At 50.3% G+C, this 21,386-nt stretch overlaps 1 long non-coding RNA gene across 3 annotated transcripts; it reads left to right on the forward strand.

Annotated features, from left to right (window-relative positions):
- Positions 1–145: 145 nt before the first annotated feature.
- LOC123819536 lies at positions 146–20,442 on the forward strand. 3 transcript variants are annotated; one of them, XR_006785822.1, is made up of 5 exons: positions 146–231; positions 16,360–16,546; positions 17,066–17,261; positions 19,349–19,636; positions 20,209–20,442. It is a non-coding gene; the product is annotated as an uncharacterized LOC123819536 (long non-coding RNA). The 3 variants fall into 3 exon arrangements; XR_006785821.1 differs by lacking the exon at positions 146–231 and adding an exon at positions 9,949–10,363 and having other exon boundaries at positions 17,054–17,261; XR_006785820.1 differs by lacking the exon at positions 146–231 and adding an exon at positions 9,951–10,363.
- The last annotated feature ends 944 nt before the right edge of the window (positions 20,443–21,386 follow it).

Here is a 21,386-nt window from a genome sequence, read left to right on the forward strand (position 1 = left end):
CGCCGCTCCCCCGCGGTTCCCGCTCGCCGCCCGGCCGCCCCGGCTCTCGGCCCGGCTCTCCCGCCGCTCCTCCTCCCGCCCCCTCCCTCGCTCCTTCCCGGCCGCGCCGCCTGCGCCCCCGCCGCCCGTCGCGCCGCTCCTCCGGCCTGCGCTCCTGGGGTCGCCGCCGTCCGGCTGGCGGTGTTGTGCGCGGGGCTCACTTTTCTGCCGCCGGTGGCCGGTGGCTGGTGGGTAGGTCTTCCCGATGATGAAGTCCCTCCCGGGTTCTAGCAAAGGGGTCACTGGGGACAGTCAGTCTGGCTCGATTTGGTCTTGCACTTGGGCGCACAGCTCCCAGCCTGGCCGCGCTTGGCTGCCGCGGAGGGTGAGTTCCCGAAGTGGCTGTGTTTGGAGCTTCGGGGGAAGAAGGACCGGGAATAGGACGAATGGACCTAGAGGACTTGTTTGCTACTGCTCCCCCGGGACCCTATTCCCTCCGATCCCAGAGATCCAAAAACGCTGGGCGGAAGGGAAGGGGCCTTCTGGCCTTAGCGGAAAATCAGGTTGGAGGCGCGCAGGTAAAACTAAATTGGCTCCGCGGACTCCTCTCTTCCCTTTTCGACCCGCGGTGTCTGCTTTGCAATTTAACTCTGGAATTAGGAAGCGTGCTAATTCGAGTCCAGAAAGACCTGGTCTTCCATTAGTTTTGAGTTTGTAAAAAGGTTGTCCTGCCCAGTTGCTCTCTTACTGGTCTCCTGCCCTTTGTTGTTAGCAAGCGTGTACAATTAGCTGGTGGCGTTTGAGTAATTGTAAGGACCGGCTCCGTGTGCCTCTATAGAGATTTTTAAAAATGCGTTAGTCTAAGGGCATGCAAGGGAGGGGTCTAAGAAGTGTGAAATACCTATTTCACTTCGCCCGGTGTGTTTATCTGATCATTTTCTCTCAGAAAACAACCTGGAGAAGGAAGGATGTTGGCGGCAACTCGCCGGTACCCCTTTTCAGCCATTTCTTACTTGTTCCGTCATCTTTCAGTCCCCCTAAAACAAAGTCCCAGCGAAGCCACGAAGAACCCCCCACACTTCTCTCAAAGCTTCTAAATAGCTTCTCCTTATCTAACGTGACTGCCAGTTTTATCTGAAAAGGCCCACAAATGCAAGCAGCAGTAGAAGGGGTAATTTCGGTGTCTGGTTGCTGCCAGTAAACCCGGTGTGTTAGGGAACTCCTTGCATTGTATCTTTCCTAGATCTCCCCAGATAAGAGCCCGGAGCCCCCAGCTGGCCGCCGCGGCTTGGTTTGCTCAGAGAGAAGCTAAAATGCCTGAGTTGCCGCCCGATCTAGCTGAGGTTTTTTCAAGAACATGCAATTTTTTATGTTTTGTTTTCTCTCAAAGAAGATCTGTAACTAGATCTCATCCCTGTTATTTTTATTATAAGTTACATCAGTATGTGTGTGAAATCGAAAAGTGGATGCACATAAATTGATAAATTTACCAGATTTTGGGGTTTTGGTCATAATTTCTAGTTTCTGGTATTTATGCATGGAGCCTTTCATCAGCTGCTTTTGCAAAACTGATGCTGAGAATCATAACACGAAGCAAGTCTTGCCAGTCAGTATACGGGCATATTTCCTTTGTAGATAACAAAGTTAACTCTACTTAAAAAAAAGAGACCACTATAATGCCAGAAATAAATCAAGGATTTTAACCAATCATATTCCATCATGCCACCTTTGTAACATGGAATTAAACAACGGAAGCTGCCAGAAACCCGATGACTTACATTTGAAATTCACAAAGCACCCTCACCATGCACCCTCCTTCAAACCAGCCCCACAGCCAGTGTGGCATGGGAATCCCCTCAACTAATAAGCCATTCCAAAGAATTATGGCTGATGTTGATAGCAATTCCAAAGAGAAAAGCTGGCATGTACCTTGGAGGGAAACCGTTAGTGATGGGCAATTTCATCAGAATGGTGAACAGAACCATGTGTTTTGCTTGCTTCAGCCCACTGTTACTGTAAACAAGTATTTCCTTAATAAGTTCCTAGGCCAATGGTTGCAAAGATCAAGCAGACGAGACCCCCTGTCCGAGGGGGAAATCTGAGGGTACCTAGTAATTGTTTTGTGATGGAGAGTGCCCTGGAATTGTGTCTGTTGCTGATACATTTTGTATTAAAATCAAAGTTTGGGTAGCAGGCATTATCGTTTCACTTAACCTTGAAGTTCAAATATGATCACAGATTATTCCGGTTTCCATTGTTGAGACGTGCACTTAATGCAGTAAATATATCTGTGAAAGATTTTTGTAATGTTTTTATAGAATATATCAAATCCTGATCAGCAATATTTCCCCCCGGTACTTGGTCATAGGAGCGACCTCTTGTGTTCAGAGGGGGGATTAGACCCTCTCTTGTCAAAAGTGGACTCATTTTGACCTTTGAATAGTCTGCCAGTTCAAAAATCTATCCTTCAGAACAGCAGTGGTGTGAATCCCCTGGCGTGAGCTCTTCTGCCGAGAGAAAAAGAAGTATGTGAGTAGTTATTAAGTATAGTTCCCGTTCCTCTCAGGCCACTCAAATATACTATACGGTGTCTTTGAATAGAAAAGAGATGCTTGGATTTAATTAAGTTCCTCTTGGGTCTGTGGCATCTGCCCACATGCACCTTCCACAATGCAGCTCTTACACCTACAACTCCTGGTGAGCTTGCAGGCCTGTATTTGCATGTGCTGTTACTTTCTCTCTGCTTTCATTAAAGTGGAAACATGCCACATCAAACCTAATGCCAGCTATAGGTTCCTGAACAAATATGGTCTCAAGATGCTTTTCCAAAAATCCAAAGAGGTTTTAATTGCAATTGAAAAGTGGCATTCCACATTTCCGATTTATTTATTCCCCAAACAACCTCTGGCAGAGGTAAGTGAATTTTAGGTTGGTTCTTTGGGAAATTATGTACAGTAAGGGAGAAAGCTTTTCCCTCCCCAACTAACCAAAACTGGGAAGGGAAGGGGGCTTCCGTCAGCTTTCCCTGCGCTGCGGGTTTGTTTGGGAAGCGAGTCCCAGGAATGTGGTGCTCTGTGCAGTCCACATGGGAGTCGGTCTGAAAGAGCAGGATCACAATGGGGATGCCAACGTCCATACGTGGGGTGTGCAGACGAAAATGTAACTGAAGGATTTACATTTTCTGATATCCAGAGCACGTAATTTGGGAAGAGGGGGGTCAAAATGAAACATTCACCTCAGGGAAGATATAGAATATATCCCATTCCCCCTTCTTACTTTTACTTCTCTGTGTAATCCAGTCATGTAGCTAAAATAAGACTAGATGAAGCATCAGTACCTTAAATCATGGCTGGGAGTCAGATAAAATTATATGTGTTTAAAGGGAGTCATGGTTAACCATTTATACTCCACCCAGAATGGAATTGTGGGTGTTTAAAGCTAATTTGTCTCTTCCAGTCTTATTGTTGGTGGCTTATTGAGGACGAATCAAGGAAATCAGCGCTCTAATTTCAGGGGAAAAAAGCAAAGGGATCTTCTTTATGTACCATTGGGTATGAAATGATCTCTTTTTCTCTCCTGTTACCTTTTTTTTAAAAAAAAAGAATACTAAGTAATGGTAATAATAAAGGCAGTTGTTAACAACGACAACAAACCTGTAGTTGCAATTCTCATTTTATTGCCAGAACTCCTGCTGCGATGGTGGTTTTGTTGAGTGTCAATTGCTTTATTAACCAGTTAAAACAATCTAGGTGAATTAGCAAGACTTTTCTTACGCACACAGGGCTTTCCAGCAGTGTCTGTGAGTTCGGGGGCCTGTCACCAGCCTACCTGGTGTTCTCTCCTGGGAGGCAGCGTTAGTGTGCGGTCTGCTGCTCCGTTTTCAGCCGAGATAGAATTCCAGGCTCCCGGCGGCAGCAGCAGCAAAGCCGCAGACCTCAGAGCAGGCGAGAGAAGGCGAGATTCGGCAGCTCCTTGCCGGGGTAGAACTGTGCTTTTGGAAGTAATTACCGTGACTTCACAAAAGCGGCTGTCTGGCGGTGTCAGGTGGAACCTGTTTTCCCTCCCTTTGGAAGCCCTAGGTGACTAGGAGCGGCACATTTTTAACTGGACCGGGCTTGTGCCTGCAGCCCCTGCAGGAGCTGCTGCGCGCAGTGTGGCTGACTAAGGAGTTCCGGCCCAAGGACGCACTGAACCCTGCATCTGGCAAAGCCTCGCTTAAATGTAGCCGATGCCCCTGGGGCCAGTTGGAGTCCGGGGAGGTGAAAATACTTTACAGGCCCAGCCCTGGGCGATTGGGCTGAACGCTACGGCATCTGCACAGGATCTAGCCAACATCCCCGGGCCCACCTGAGCTCTCGGCAAATCCAGAGCACGTTAACTCAGTGCCGTTGAACAAATGACATTCTTCCTGAAATAAGTGACACCCTTTCTCCCACTGCAACCAGTCCAATGGGCGGCTCTCATTTCAGCACCGAAGGAATCATTCCCAGAGCCCCGCGGAGGTTGACTGGGAGCCGGCGTGGGGGAAGGGAGGCAGAGGTACCTCGGAGGAAGGAGGTCCGGAGGAGGAGGAGGAGGAGCAGCAGCAGAAAATCTCCAGCCAAGCAGGGGAGGTACGTGGAAGCCCGGAAATTTACCAGGATGCCCCAAATAACCTTTCCCAAGTCTCCGAATTCAGCGCTCCACAAACAGCCTCATAATAGAGTCCAGGGCTGGCGCGCGCTCCGGTGGGCTGCGGAGGTGATGTCAAGAGTTATAGCTACATTCTGTGAATTAAACTGGTGGCTAAAGCGCAGAGGGGCGTTTAGCGTCACGGAGATGCGTGGGTAGGGGCTGTTTTTAGGGGGAGGGGCAGTCATTGGCTTTACCCTGCGGAATACAGGCAAAGTCTGAGAGTGGGGGAGAAGCTGCTTTCTGGGCTGGAGAAAAATCTGCAAAATCTCCCAGTAAATGGCTAGTCAGTTGGGGAGGTAGGACCTTCAGGACCGATTTCCCAGGTAGCCGTCTGCGGTGACCCCCCGTGGAGGGGGCTGGCGGACCGCGTGCATTTACAATGACCTTCTCCTCTGCCTCTGGACCCACGCTGTTGGGAAAACTCATCAATTCTGTGGAACTTGGCGTGAAGGAAAGAATTTGCCCTGCCCCTGTGCCTGCTAAACCCCAGCTGAGAAAAGGGGCCCAGGAGAGGACCGCTTCTGAACATTTGACACAGTGAATGTTGCTCCCAGGAGCGGTCAAGATCGCCTTCCCTTCCCACCCGCGCAGCTGCCTCTCGCCCCGACGTGGCCTCTGGCCGGGGCCCAGGCACTCTGGTCCTAGGGTACTTTTCGGGCCCAGAGCCCCTGGGGTTAACAGACTTGACAAGAAACCCCACCGCCCGTGTTCAAAACATCACGTCTCTAAAAATGTAGCCTCACTGAGTCCGGGGGGAAAAAGGGGAGCCCCAAACGAAGAGACCCCACCCACCTCCGTCCCTCCCAGGTTCCCAGCTTGTCCACTTGGCAGCCGGACCACCCACGACCCTCAGCGCTCTGCGCTCCAGGCCGAGCTCCTGTTCCGTCTCCTCACTGGCGGGAGAGGAGCCATCTGACACGGTCTACCCCTTCACCCTCCCACGCCGCTCAGCCCCCGCTGGACTTCGGGCGAAAATGAACGCCCAGAGGACCTCTCTCAGCCCCGGGGGGCGGGGGAGGGCCACGCAGGTCCTAGTGTGAGTCTCCTTGCCACCCACGTTTGGGACCAGGAGCCCCGTGCCTCCTTTGCGCAACTGCGGGGCGGGTGGAGATGCGAAAGGCGAATCCCTGGCGGCGCCGCCAGTCCCGAAAGGAGCAAGGGCCCGCGCCTGTTGCCTGTGTCTGGGTCCCGCGCCTGTCGCCCGTGGCTGGGGCCCGCCCGGTGGGAGGCCGCGCAGCCGCCAGGAGCGCAGAAGAAAGCGCACCTCTGCCGTGGGGCCCAGAGATGCCGCAGGCCCTTCCCGCAGGTTCAGCTTCCCGTCTGAGGTCGCCCCCTTTTCTGGCCGTGCCCCCACTCCTTCTGGGCCCCCCCACCTCATGAATGCAGTTGTAGAAAGAATGGGGTACCGGCTTAGTGGCTTCTTCAAACCCTGTCACACCGCCTCTTTAAACCATCTCTGCCAGGGGCTCAACTTTCTCCAGTGCCTGCGTTCCAGCGATGGGAAAGACAATATTCTCTCGGCATTTGTCTCGGTGGCAGCGCTGGGAAAGGACAGCGTAGTTATTGGGGCAGAACGTTGGAGAGCCAATCTGATTGATACTCTTACCCCCAAATATAGAAAACCCAAAGTACTAGTTGGCATTTATTTTTATTCACTTTGTGTTGGAGACATTTGACTCGGAAAACAAGAGAGAAACCCCGCAGCTCAGATGCCTTCTGTTGCTCTGCTCTCCCGTGGGACCCACCAGGGCAGATTAGCCAGAGTCTCTGCCTTTGTTGCTTTAAGAGTTCACAAGGCAGGGGGGCAGGGCGGAGCAACGACCTTGTTGCCTTTTTTCTATTGTCCATTGTTGACGTGTATCGAGAATATGTCCACTGTACAAAGTTCCATCCAAACACGAAAAAAAATAAAAGGATTAAGGTGTAAAGAGGCCATGGTAATAGAGTTCTACTTTAACTGGCTCTGTTTGGGGTTATGTATACCTCACACACAGGTGAAGACATTACAAGTATATACCCTAATTTTTATACACCATTTATGTTATATGCTAGTGATGACATCACTTTAATTTTGCAAGGTAATTCCATAAAGAAAAGTTTGCAATGCTATTTCTAATATGCATAACATTCTCCTTTCAAGAAAATAATTAGCAGGCTTAAAAATAGTATTCAGAGGTGCTTTTATAGAAATTAAAACCCTGAAACTTCATGAACCAAAATCCCATCAAACACGATGGTCCCTAACTAGGGGCTACAGGTTAATACTACAGGAATATACTCATCTGTCTGCACAATTTCATTTTATTTTCAGTTGTGCATTTAAAATGTGTATTTTATCATTAGTCTGAAATCTCTAATCCCATCCTATGAGCAAGAAAGTCTGAAAAAGTTCTACATAATGATTAAGAAATGACTAATTAACGTTTGTGCTTTGACAACGTGCCTCTCTCTGTTTACATGTAAATTTAGTACATTAAAATTAACAAGACTAGATATCGCCATTTCATAATCTACAAAAAACTAGTGGCAAGTGAAAGAGCAAGCACGACGAATACTTGCTTACTGTAATGCCCAGCTCGGGTCTGTTGCTGCACGTAGAAGAACCAGTGAGTCAGGCGCAGCAAACACGGTGCTTTGCACGGCCCTCGGGGCGTTCAGTCTAGTTACGAACACACTGCACCATCACACCATGTGTGCTCTCACTTGAATGTAGCTAAATTGAGACTCGGCCTCATTTTAAGAATATGTCCCCCCACCCCACTCCCAAGATACATGTAACAGCCTGGAGAGCTGACAGCATCTTGAGCTGGAATGCTAAACCAGAAATCATACTGTTCTCCGGAACTAGCACCCTGCAGACTTTCACGGAGAAACAGAACCCAAATCACGTTTCCCTTCTGAGTGCGGCGCAATGTGCCGGTCACGTGCTCGGCCGCGCTTCGGAATTTGTTACCCACTCTCCTCTTCGGGAGCTGCTCAGACCACTGCTGACTGTGATGGGAGGCACCGGATGTAGTTTCCCTGGTTTCGGATTTCCATACGGTGTATGAAAAACATCGAAACCACCGTACCTTTTCGGTCTTCATGGAGGGTCCCTTCCAATCTGGAGATGTTGATTTAGCTGTCCCAAACGTCCCATGATGCTCCTCTGCGTAATGCCATCCCCGAACCATCGCGGGTCTGCTGGCATGGCTTTGGAAATACGGTGCCAGGGCAAATCCCGCCGCGTGAGTTTTCCCAGCCGTGAGAAAGAAACGTGAGCACGGCTCTCAACGTGGAGCGAAAGGGACGTGGGTGGGAAATCGCCCTTCGGGATATGGGGGTGGAGGAGGATTTGCAACCCATGACTTCATCAGCCCTCAAAAGAGAGAGGGAAAGCAGGGATTAAACTAAGACGAGAAGAGTATTCAACTTTGTAAAGAGAAAGTGCAGCATATGCCAAGATGACAGATCTGTAGTTAGAAAATAGTCGTGGGGTTGCTTGCGCTTTGCTGCCCAGGGAAGAGAGTCACCAGTGTCGTTGTGACTGCATGGTGCTGGGTGGGGGCTGGGGGTGTTGGGGGGCCCACTTCGTGAAGAATGTGACTGCCTAGCTGCTGGGCTGTACACCTGAACCTAATGCAAAATGATATTGAATGCAAACTGTCATTGCAAAAGTTTAAAAATTATTAAACTGTGCCACAATGGCAAGGAATGGCTTTCTGACCCAGTTCATCCTGATAGGCCATACATTTAACAGTCAAACCCAGGTTTTTACTATTAGTCTGGGAAAAGTAAACATTATTAGTTATTTTAATAGGACATTTAAAATTGCAAAAACTGATTTAAGGGTTCTTTTTTTTTTTTCGTAGAGGAGCAGACTATTTGGTAATTATTTTTAAAAGTTGCATTACATCTTTAAACATACTATACTAAAATACTTAACCAAAAGCAAACTCACTATGGGTGAACTGCATGAGCACGGCAAACACAGCCTAAAAGTACTAGCAATACCATAAAGTGGATTCCTACCAGTGTTCACGTAACGGGGTGCCCTGAACAGCGGGGTTCAGCACTCCAACAGGAGAAAAGTCTAGACTTGAGAAGAGACTTTTGAAGAAATGGCTGCAGAGCTTTCCAGAGTTTCTGTTAGCCCGCGCCCCACACGGGAGCACGCCAGAAAGCGTAAGTCACGCACTCGGGACGGCTCCCTTGAACCACAGCGAAAACAGATGTGAAGACACGGCCCGCTGCTCAAATTCACGCCGGGCAACCCGATGGGCCACCAGCCACCCTGCTGACGTGTCTGTCAGCACTGCTGACCTGGCTGCACACGTCCCCCAGCCTAGTTCTCCCGATGTGAGAAGACCGTAAGCCGAACCCACAGGGGACCGTTCTTCGCACCCGGACGCCCGGGAAGAGTGTGGGTGCCCAGAATGTTGGCGAGGTCAGGGACAGTTGTTCGCATGCAGTCTTTTCTGGAAGTCACGGGGTCGGAATGTCTGCACGTGTGCGCAGGCCACCAGGCCCATAAAAGCCTGAGAGGAGGCAGCAGCGCCCCATAAAAGGTCACGCCCAGCCAGAACGCAGCCACGTCGGAAAGGCGTCTGCTGCAGGGGAGAAATACGAGACTGACAGCATTGGAGGAGCTGCGGCGGCCGTGCAGGGAGATGGATGGGGATTAATCACGGGGAAATGCCGAGCGGAGAAGACAGCGCATTCTGCCAAGCACGAATAGGTCTCTGCTCACATGTTTCACAAAGTGCACTCTTCAAAGTACAAGCCGATGGGCCAAGGTCAGGTTGATCTCTGCTGGGCTAACAGAAGCAGCTGCCAAGTGTATCCCATGGCCAACTGGAGACACCTAAGGATTTTTAACATAAAAACAACCACCAAAAAAAATAAAGAGGAAATTATTCATGGTTCAAAGGCAGAAAGACTCCTGATGACGCATGGTCATCGAAATTCCATTTTCTCTCACTGCGCCTTCCCTTCCTTTTGGGGCAGTTCTGACTCCTAGAGGTTAGCGGTTGCTGGTGGCTGGTGGCTCTCCGGGACTTTTTAATGTACGCCCCTTGTGTTTCTAGATTCAGTTTCTGGCCTTATTTTGTACTGTCCTCTCACTGAGACGCCCTCTGTGCAGGCAACAGCTGCCACCTCACAGCCTTCGGAGCATTGACTTGAGCTCCCCGCTGGTGCAGCGGGGAGGGCTGGCGGGGGGGGGGGGGGAGGCCACTGGGCCTGCAATCCGCCCCCCCCACACACACATCATCATCTTATCAGGAGACACCACGGGACTCCAGCAAAGGGGAACTTCTTCCACTCTCCAGGCCCTTTAGTCTTCAGAGATTTTTGTTCGGTGTTGTCGTTTGGTTTTTAATTCAAACACCAAAACTTTCTGTAGGTGATTTTTTTTTTTTTTTGCTGTTCTTTGTTCTTTTTTTAACCTATCTGTGCTGTTATGGGAATTTCTAGAATAAGCATGTCGACAGGAAGAAAAAAAGGAAAAAGGGAGAAAGGAAGTCAAAGAAGAAAACAAAGACGACAGGCCTAAAAGGAAATGATAGGCAATGAATACCAGGCAACAGTGGAAAGGAATACACTGTTGGCACGTACACGAGGTAATGTGGATGGAGCTCAAAATAAACACACTCAGCGGAAGGAAGACCAGCAGATGAACACACGGCGGGCTCCCAGGTCGGGCAGTGCAAACTAATGTGTGGCGGCAGAGGTAAGACAACTGGGGTTCGGGGGTGCGGGGTGACAGGGAGCGGCAGCAGGGAGGGCTTGCCCGGGGCGTCAGTAGACTCCCAGCGGTAATCCGTTATTGGGAAGTTCATCGCTCCCTGGTAACGCTGGTGTCATGGGTGTAGACACAGGGCAAATCCCACCAAATCATATGCTTCACATGCGTGCGGTTTACTGCATGTCCATTACACTTCCGGAAAGCTATTGCAAACAGACCTCGAGAAAGAAGCTGCTACTTGCTGGCCCTACTCTTTATTGTTATTGTTGTCGTTATCATTGGCACCGCACACTTGGCGCCGCGGGGAGCTGGGGAAGTGGCCGGTGTAGAGCATCGCCTGGGGCAGAAGGGGAGCTCGAAGGCAGAGAAGGGCCTTCCGCCATCCCTGGGCCCGACGGGCGTGTGGCGGTCGTTGCCCATGGACTCCAGTCTGAGTTTTCTGTCGCGTAATCCTTTCATTGTAGGCACTTTTCCTTCCTCTTGCGGGGTTGCCATCAGGGACCGCAAGGTACACGCCCAAGAAGGCATCTCAGACTTCCTCCTTTCCCCAAAGTCAGACTAATTCTATGATCTCTAGTGCTTAGTGGGTCATTCTAAATTGGTCTCACGTTGTATAGGAATAGGCCTTTTCGGTGTCTTTAGAGCTCTTACATTGTTTGAAGGAGAGAGTCCACACCTTATCCATCGTCGTAAACTCTCGGCTCTCTCAATGGTCCCCGGGCCGGGTTGCTGGGTCCTGCTGCCTTGGCTGACCTTCCTCAGGCGTCCACGGCCAGTCGAGCAGAACAGACACCCCCCTTCCTGGGCACCGCGTTCCTTCACCATGGGTCTAGGGGTCAGCCTCATTCATGTCTGAGGTCTTCGCGTCCTTGGGCACTGCCCCAACACATGCCACAGCCCGGGGCTTTCCACGCAGGTAGACCGCCTCCCTCTTTCTGTCTCCTACAGGTGGGTCTCCGGCATGTCCCCAGCCCACTCTTTCTGGGAAACCTCCATATCCGATTTTCCAGTGGCCTTCGTTGTTCTACCCTTAATAGTCTGTGAGGCAGAGCAAGGGGGGGAAGAGACATTATTTCAACATGATGGTGCGTGAATGTAAGATTTGTTTCTCTTCGGGTTTTGGATTTGGGGTTTAACACGGCTGTCCGAGGGAAGGGTCAGGATGCTCTTCCTGTGGCTCCCATCTGTGTGCCTTTCTGTGGGCAGGACACGCCCCCTGCCCTCCCGCCCCCCATGAACACACGGAACCCTGAAAGATGGGGCAGGGCGTGTGGCATTTGGGGGCAGAACAGATGGAACACGATTCAGAGCATTAGTGTGGCCTGGAAGCTTTTCTTCTATTCTGGTCAGAAGCTTATCTTGTAATATGCTTCTGTGTTTCTGTCCGTATTCTGCTTTGAAAATTGCCTTCTACCACAAAATGTTTAAAGCAGTAAAAAAAAAGGGACATTGGAAGAATGAGGTCAGGACATCTTTTTATTCTCTTGGTGGAAGAGACTACCACCCATATTTGCTCAGCCAATGCCATGCCCTCACACCCCTCTCTGTTCTTGCCAGCAGAATCCTGTTTTCTCTTGGTTTGCCGATCGGGTATTTTCTCAGGTAAAATGCTTGATTTTCCTAGTTGCTTTTGTACATAGAGTGGCCAGTAAGATATAGGTAGAGGTTACTATGTAGGTCTTTTGAAAACACTACTGAAAAGGCGAGCAGACAGCAAGCACATACCTCTCTTGTCCTTGTTTTCCTTCTGCTTCTTGATAGGAACGTGGGCATTGTGGCTGGAGCTCCAGCAGCCATGTTGTGTCTGTGGAATGACCTTCAGGTTGGCAGTTAGCTACAGCTAGCACATGGAAGGTTTGCCTGGATCCCTGATGGTCTCCCAGAGCCATCGTATCATCTTTGAACTGTTGTATCAGCTCTCTGTTGCCGTGTAACAAATTGTCACAAATTTATCATCTTACCCCAACACCCACTTATTGTCCCGTGATTCCCTTGGGTCTTGTGTCTGGGCTCCTCTGGGTCCTCGGTGCAGGACGTACGAGGGTGCAGGCAAGGCGGCAGCCAGGCCGCATCCTCATCAGGAACCTCGGCGGGGGGAGTCTGCTCCCACGCTCACGGAGGTCGTCGGCAGAATTCATTTCCTCGCCGCTGTCGGCCTGAGGTCCTACTTTTATGCTGGCTGTTGGCCAGGGACCATTCTCAGCGTCTGTTTCAGGTCTCCGTCTCGTGGCTGCTAACTTGGGGCCTTCCTCAGGCTGCAGAGTCCTTCCTTTTCTACCACGCATGATAATCCAGTCGCAGGAGCGACTGGGAGCCCACAGTAGTCAGAGGTCCTGCCCCCATGCAGAAGGCGCCGGTAGCCGGGGACGAGAGTCTTGGAGGCCGTCCCAGAACTCTGTTGGCCACCCTCTCTACCCGTGGGCTGCCCGTACCTTTAGAGGATAAACCCCTTCTTTCTCCAAACCAAATAGACAGGCGTGCCTCTCGTACTTGCAACCAGACACAATTTCTCACTGTTACAGTCTCTGGAAAGGTAAGGGAGAACGTGTAAAGGAATAAACGAGTAAGTAAATAAAATAACTTCGAAAATAATGCAAAAACATGTGGTTGTAACATTTTTTAAAAAGCATCATCAGAAGAGAAAGTCCTCCTTCGAATACCCCAACATCTCTCTTCTCTCCCTGAGGGTAAACGCTCATGGCCCTAGTCCTATTTCTGTGCATCTGCACACACACACCCACATGCACATATGTTATATGATAACACATGTGATTACATACTGACATGCATATACACATCTATATTGAAGTTGCATCATGCCATACATAATATTAGTGTAAACGTCTCACAGAGGCTCACGCCCCCCACGCAGAGACCGACAGCTGAGCCAGGCGGGCTGATTGTCCCTGGCTGCAGGTGGACCCGTGGCATCCCCACAGCTTGGAGGTCTGCGCCAAGGACACCTGTGGCCGCCTGAACCCCGTGAACACCGTTGGTGGCCTCTGCGCCCTGGGGACCTGGGGAGGGGCCTTAGTCAAGTGCGGTCGGACAGGATTTAGAGGATTGGTGCTCTGGCTGGGGTATTTGGGGGCAGGTTGAAAGAACTGGGGCATTTGCTCACTCTGGATTGGAAGCTATCAGGATAGGGGGGATATTCTATGACTGGGTGACCTAATCTTCTCCAGGAGAAGGGAAGACTGGGAGGAAAACAAAGCTATCGTTGGCAAAGAAGCAGCAGTGACTTAAAGTGGCCAGGAGATAGGCGTGGGGCATTTCTGGGGTTTGCACAGTGACCAGCCTTCTGTCCTGTGCTCAGAAGCGGCGGTGTTCTCTGCTATCACGGAGAAACCTCGCCTTGTGGAGGTTTCGTGAGGTGGTTTGCGTGAGCCCGACAGGAGAACCACAGGCCCCAGCGGAGGGGCCAGGCCGACTCCCGACCTGCAGCGCTGGGGCCCGGCTGTGGGTGTGAGAGCAGTTCCTGCCACCAGGGCCGCGGCTCCTCCCCAGGAACCGCCCCGCTGGGAGCCAGAGAGAGACACAGCGGGGGTGCCCCACTGCGCTGAGCTGGGCAGAGACCGCCCACACAGTGCCCATCGCAGATGTCACTACCTGTGTAGGGACAGAGCGTGGCCGGCAATTCCAGAGTTTGTTAGACACAGTTCCCTGTTACTGAAAAGGCCTTACCTTGGTGGGCTACACACACATATATGTACACAAAATAAGTTGTGTATATATATGTACATATATGTATATATGCTTTTCTAGAGAAAGGATCACTCTAAAGAGGCATATAAACAAGTTTGCAATGCAGATACTTTTTAAAGAGAAAGCATTATTAACTACCATGTCCTGAATCAGTATAATAGTTACAGCTCAGGATTTATCTTGATTGGCCTTTGTTTCAAAATTGTATAAAATAAGCAACTAGCTGCTGCTGCTAATATCAACATTTTCTAAAAAATATGTTGAGTATGTTGCATCCTTCTAAATATTTATCTTTTTACAATAATCTCAAAAAGCTATATTTCGGGAAACTTTTTGGGCGGGCAAATAAACGCTTCCAGCCAAGCCAGACTGCACCCCCTCCAGCCTCTGCAGAGCCCCCCTCCTGACCTGGTTACCGAGGTGTCCTCGGCGCGGCGCAGCACAGGTTCTGTGTGCAAGGACTTTCTCTCTGAAGCTGGAGGAAGTGAGATTCTTCGAGCAACCAGCCCGTGTTCCCTCCTTTCTACCAGAGAAGGAGGCCCTTTCAGATTCCTCCCGAAGCTCCAGCTGGAGCAGTGTACAGGCCTCACAGCTCCAGTCTTGGAAGTAGGCGTTCCCAGCCTTGCCCGTGCAGCACTTACAGAGTGATCTGGAAGGGGATGTCGGTCGCTTGTCCCAGTCAGTGAGGGTGGCTTGTGCTTTCTTGCGGGGGAGGGGGAGTCAGGAATGGAAGGTCATCTCTGGGTGTTTGGATTAAATTTCACGAATCAAAGGACCACATCTTCCCCAAGTCTTTGCATTCCGTGTTGGTGAGAAGGGTGTAGTCAAATCACCGCACCTCCGTGCTGGAGATGAGCGAGCAGCCGTCATGGATCAGCTCAGCAGCCACAAGGGGACCGGGTTCGCTCTTGAGTCTCCGGGTCCCTGGCCCTGCCGGGTATCCCACCCACTTGCCTCCCACAGCCTGTAAGCCCAGAATGCTGCTTTGTATCCAGGGATACCTGATGAGTCCAAGGAGGAGGCAGAATAACATGACGAAGCAGGCTGTTTTCTGGCACCTCCCACTTCCTATGGTACTGGTGCGGGGCATGCTGGCGGGGGTGCTGCTGAGGCATCCCGTCAAACCCTCACCTTGGGGGGGGGGTCTCCCAGCCTGGCTCGTGCACTCCAGGGTTGCTCCCCACGCCCCCGTGACCGCTGGGGTCCCCTCATTGCTCTCAGCTGGTGCCGCTGGAGGGCTGCGTCAGCCCCGAATCTGCTGAGCTTGGGAACGTTGGTTGGTTGGTTTTCTGGGACCAAGCTAGAAAAAGCATTTTCACGGGGCCCGCCTCACCTTGCATACAGGCACGACCCGCACACCTGCTCATAGAGAAGGTGAAGTCTGAGTCTTAGTTATGAGAGATACATGAGATGAAATCAAAATGAATTTTCCTTTCCTATTACCTGCAGTGCATACCTCTACTATGAAAGATAATATTGTCATATTAAAGTTTGATGTCAAACTATAAAATAACTGGTGTGAAACTGATGTGTCAATACAAAACAGATTGGTTCTATAGGCATTGGAGTTACAGCAGTATAACTGATTATTGTCATTATCGCTCTAGTGATCATTGGTGGCAATGACAATAGTAGCATCAGGAAGGATTCAGAGGACATGCTCTTGTTCAGGTGGGAAAAGACTCGAGAATAGGAGATACACCGAGGATTTATTTTCTAGTTAATTTGCTGAGGATTATATTTTTTCTAGCTGTGTAGAAGTACATAGCTACATTATTATTAGAGATGCCAGTGAAATGGTTTTTATACATAGACACACTTATATACACACATGTATAACTTATATACACATATGCACATGCCATGAAAATAAATACTAACATATTCATTAATATTGTACGTAGATTTTATAATTACTATCCATGATACAATGTTTTACAAGGGTGGAACCCCCAAAACCTGACATTATCCTCTTCTGGAGGGTGGCCCCTTGTGGTACAGGCTTCCCCTGCTAGGTGAGTGTTCCTGGAACCCATCTGTATCAGTGCACCAGCTGGTGGTGTTGTGAGAGGCTGTGTTCAGTTCCAGTGAATTTTTTTTTGAAGATTCTTTCAACGTGCTTGCCCATTTCATGCTGCGTGATTTGGGAGCACACCTGCCCACACTCCACTGAGTGTTCAGCAGTTTTTGACCCAAACCAGCATGACCCCCATGTCCCTCCCTCCCTATTCACCTGATCTTGCCCTGAGTGACTGCTTTTCTGTTTGTTTCCCCAGATGAAAAAAAGTCTTCAAAAGGAAACATTTTGCCAGCGTGGAACAGGTGAGACAAAAAACTGCAGAAGCACTAAAAGGCATCCAAATGGACTAGTTCAAAAACTGTTTTGAGCAACAGGGAAAAAAGTCTCGATGGGCGTATTGCAGCAGATGAAGAGTCCTTTGAAGGGGACTGAAGCTGAAACATGTAAGAATAAAAACCCAATATCTTTATAAATAAATGCTGGGTTGTGGGGTCACCTCTCGTATATAGCTTTATAATTTTGACTGCATGCATGTACTAATATAGTACCCATCAGGGTGAAGAGGGGCTAAGATCTTATCCCAAAGACAGACAAATTATCCTGTGTATTAGTTAAGAGTCCCATCTCTAGTTCTCTTGTAAAGTGTCAATGATTTATTACGATATTGGTAATAAAATGTTAAATTGGCCTTGGAAATGCAAGTACTCACACATACTTGGGACTGCAAGCACATCATTTCTCACTGACAAGCACCGGCATTACGAGGCAGCAGGCAGCGCTGGGTAGTTCAAACAGCGATGAGTGCGGACTCCACACGCGTAAATGTTTTCTGCTCTTAGTGAGCCCGTGGAGAGAGGAGCCTGTTTTGTAGCTGAATGCCAAGTGCTAGAATCGCAATCTTAATATGCGTATTTAATGAGTTTTATATTGTGACCCTCTTTTGATCTGAGGCTTTTTTGAAGGCATGCACTGTTTTGAGAATGCAGCCTGCCCTCGTGTCTGTTTTGATGAGAAAGTAGGACTGACGTCATGGCGTCTCCGTGCGTGGGGCTCTCCGTGGTATTTCCAGGGGCAGTACTCACTGAGTTGGGCCGTCCACAGCCCCCTGCGCTCCCCCCCGACCTGCTTCCCTGGATGAGGACGTCATTAAGAGTTGAGGTAAGAAGCCCTGGCTGGCGTAGCTCAGTGGATTGAGCACAGGCTGCAAACCAAAGCATCACAGGTTCAATTCCCAGCCAGGGTACATGCCTGGGTTGCAGGCCATGACCCCCAGCAACCGCACATTGATGTTTCTCTCTCTCTCCCTTCCCTCTCTAGAAATAAATAAATAAAATCTTAAGAGTTGAGGTAAGAATCGGAAGCAAAATAACAACCCAAACCAGTTCTAATTAGTGTCAGAAACCTCAACCCACTGGGTGTGGGCCTCGGACTTCACTTCTCAGAGTCTTTCATCTTCCGCCTGCATAGCGTCAAGTAATGGGCAGAGTCTGATGTTGGTGAGATGGAGAGAGAATTTCATGGTTTGCATGAAATACAGTTACTTAACCCATTGGAGGGGACGGGAGGAGGTTTTTTTATATTGTCTATGTTATTGCTTTACCTCATTTGATCTAATTCTGTGAAGTGTGGATGTTTCTGACTTAAGCACATACAGAGGAACATTCTTTTTTTTAAAGAACTTTTTTTAAGATTTTATTTATCTTTAGAGAGGGAAGGGAGGGAGGAAGAGGGAAGGGAGGGAGAAAGAGAGAGAGAGAAACATCAATGTGTGGTTGGCCATGGCCTGCAACTCAGGCATGTACCCTGACTGGGAATCAAACCTGCGACACTTTGGTTCGCAGCCCACGCTCAATGCACTGAGCTATGCCAGCCAGGCAGAGGACCATTCTTGTACTGGCAACTTTGATGCCACTCTGACAGGGGCATCTATGCACACAGCATGAAAGAACAAGTTGTTAAGTGACATGCGTTTTGGGGACCATTTTGCGTATTTATTTTCTGCAGGATAGCACATCTGCAGGAGACCGAGCCCATAGTTTTGACCCGTCCAGGTATGGGCACTGCCTGGACACAGTTCCTGGGGGCAGCTGTGGCTGTTGTGTCGACAGACTACAAACGAAATAGTTGTGCTTCTGATGGGCACGTGCGTTCTTAAAACTAAATGCTGTCTACCATGCACTCATTCTCCCGACGGTCTGTTACAGCTCCCTGGTCATCAGTGGGGCAGTGAATTCTGTGCCTTCACGAAGAGCGCCCATCACTGCGCTTCTTTCTGCCTTTGCTGCTTCGTTCAAAAAGAGCCCGACACACACGTTTGCTCTTTGAATGGATTTTTAAAAAAATATTTTATTTATTTATTTTTGGATAGAGGGGAAGGGAAGGAGAAAGAGAGGGAGAGAAACATCGATGAGTGGTTGCCTCCCATGCACCCCTACTGGGAGCACACCTTGGCTTGCAAGCCAAGCATATGCCCTGCCTGGGAACCGAACTGGTGACCCTTTGGTTTGCAGGCCAGTGGCTCCACTGAGCCACAGCAGCCAGGGCTGAATGAATTTTTTTATGAATATTATTTTGCATGTAAGTCTGAATAACTACCACCCAGGTGCTTTTTTTTCTTTCATGGTTTGTTCGCGTCGGGGAAGGTTCCGTTGCGTTTCTTTCTGGGGGGGCGGGGTTGCAGGGGCAGCTGTTGGAACTCAAGCTGACGGAGGAAACCGGGAGTGTTTTGGCAGACTGCTGTGCTGCGTCAACCCACCCGATGCTTGGGGCGCCCCGAGAGCACCCAAAGGGCAGCGCGGTCACAGTCACAATAGAGATACTCAGTGTCGAACCAGTCAGTTCACTGGCAGCGAAGAGGGGGCGAACTCAACGGGCTTACCCGGACGGTGCCTGAGAGCAGGAACAGTGCAGGGAGGTGTGGGCAGGGCCAATGGAGCCCACAGGGCCGGTGCAGAAGTCCAGCCGCTGAGCCTGGGAGCCTGGGAGCTGGGGGAGGGAGGAGCCTGTTTGGAGTGGAAACTCCAGGAAAACGCCGGCAGTCAGAGCTGTGGGAGTGCAGGGGTAGATACTCTAGCCCCCTCCCAGCCCCCTCATTGCCTCCCGGGGCATAGACCCGGCCTCAGGGTGGGAAATGAATGCATCTGGAGACTCAGAAACATGAACGCAGACGCTATAGTTTCTTATTGCTGATCTAGCAAATTCCCCGGATTTAGCAGCTAAAGTAACACAGACTTATCACCCTACAGCTCGGAAGGTCCAAAGCTCTCAATTCAGGTGTCTGCAGGGAGGGCTGCGTCCCTTCTGGAGGCTGTGGGCGAGTCCCTGTCTTGGCCCTTTCCAGCTGCTGGGGGCGGCGGGCATCCTCCGACTCACCACCCCTCCCTGTAATCACTGCGGCAGCAGTGGCATCTTCTCTGCCCCGGCCTTCTCCGGAGGAGTCTGGTGGGGACGGTGGGCCCACCTCGAGCATCCAGGGTGCTGCCTTTATTTCAAAGTCCTGAAGCCCACCAGCGAAGTGTCTTCTGCAGTGTAAGGTAAGAGAGTCACGGGCTCTGAGGTCAGGATGTGGATGCTGGGGCAGTCATTTGCGGGGCTGCAGACTGGCAGACCCTCGCTAGCTAGCTGTGAACGGGAAGGGCGTGGGCGTCCCCGCCGCCGGCGGGCTACCCTCGAGACTGATGGCTCACCGCACAACTAAGAACGGATTCCTGTTTGCAATGTGAAAAAGTATTTTCTCTTTTGAAGAATGCAAAAGTATCAAGCTAATGTTCTAGTTAATACTCATTCTTGTCGTATATGGTTAGGCCTACATGTTCCAAGTCGCTGCTCCATTGTCACCTTCTCAAGTTGCCCTTTGCACGGTGGCTACTCCGACAGTGTTTATAAGAATACCAACTTGGAAAAATCATAGTCGGTAGGGTGTATTGAGTTGTTAATGATGTTCTCGCCCTTTTCAACCATGATTTCCACACTGCCCCTGTGAGGAAGATGTGATTATTGACAGCATTTTAGAGATGAGGAGGCAGGGGCAGGTTGAGTAACCCGTCACCGAGAAGCTCACTAATAAATGGACGCGATGGGTATCATTTCCCCTTTGCCTCCCTAGGTCAGTGGTCAACTCCGCCCCGCTGTCGGGGGGCCCAAGGACGTGGTAAACTGCTTCATGGGGCTCCCTTCCCCCGGCCCCTGCTTGGCTCCCGCTGAAGAAAGCATAGCAGGAGTTTCCAGGGTACAAGAAGAGAGACGTCGTGTTCTTCTCCCACCTTCCCGTCCCTCGCTGTCCCTCCCTGCCACGCTGCCCGGGGGCGGTCCGCGGCCCTCTCCAGCTGCGCCCTCTCTTCCCCGCAGGGGCTCTCCGGAGCACCGAGGTCTCGCGGCAGTGCCGGTTCCCCGTGCTCGCAGTCCCGGGGTTCTCCACCGCCCCTGTTGTTCCTTTCGACTCTTCTAACGCTGCAAGTAACCCCTTCACTCGGTGTGCTTTACTTTCATTGCTCTTCACGGAGACTCCTCTGAATGGGCCATCTTTCTCCTCCCTTTGGGAGTTAGCCGCAAGTTGATTACAAGGTTCTCCAACTTGGAAGCTGAACCCTTAATCACGACAATCTGTTGGCTTTGACAGAAACACACCCCCCGCCCCAAGCAAATGGATTGAGAACTTGAAATAAATTCGTTACATTCAGTCAACTGCTTATGTACTTGTTTTCCTAAGTTGAAAAACATGACTGACTAACTTTAAGACACATTATTAATTTCCAGGCGTGAACACGGCATACCTTTTGTTGGGTGTAATGCGTCTATTATGTAACAAACCTCTCCGTACACGTAAGGCCCATTTGTTCTTGTTATGATTCTGCCATCAGCAGGCATCGTTTACGACATCTGATGTCACACTCAGGTTTCATGCTTCGCAGTGAGTGTGGGTTTGATTCATTCACGTTGGAGACCCAGCTAGTTCTGCCTCACGGGAGGGAACTCTTGCTCCCACAGCACACTATACACGCCTGTTCCTCTACAGATTTCTCTCACCACCTCCTCAGTGACGCTGACGCCCGTTTCCTTGACAACAGGGAAGTAGGGTGAGCACTAAACCAATCGGGAGTCTGTGTCAGATTTATTCCGCAGAGTGGTAGTTGCTCAGAGGAAATACACAATATCACAGTGACCTTGTTTTCCTTTGTGAGCAAGGACGCTAACGAAGGTGCTCCACATGGCCAGTGATTTCCGAGAGCCAAGGGGACAGGCACCCAGGATGCTCCGGGCTGGCCTGTTGCATTTTTGCATTCA

The sequence above is a fragment of the Phyllostomus hastatus genome, unplaced genomic scaffold (assembly GCF_019186645.2).
Source record: "Phyllostomus hastatus isolate PE091 unplaced genomic scaffold, TTU_PhHast_1.1 phas_contig_329, whole genome shotgun sequence".
Lineage (NCBI taxonomy): Eukaryota > Metazoa > Chordata > Mammalia > Chiroptera > Phyllostomidae > Phyllostomus > Phyllostomus hastatus.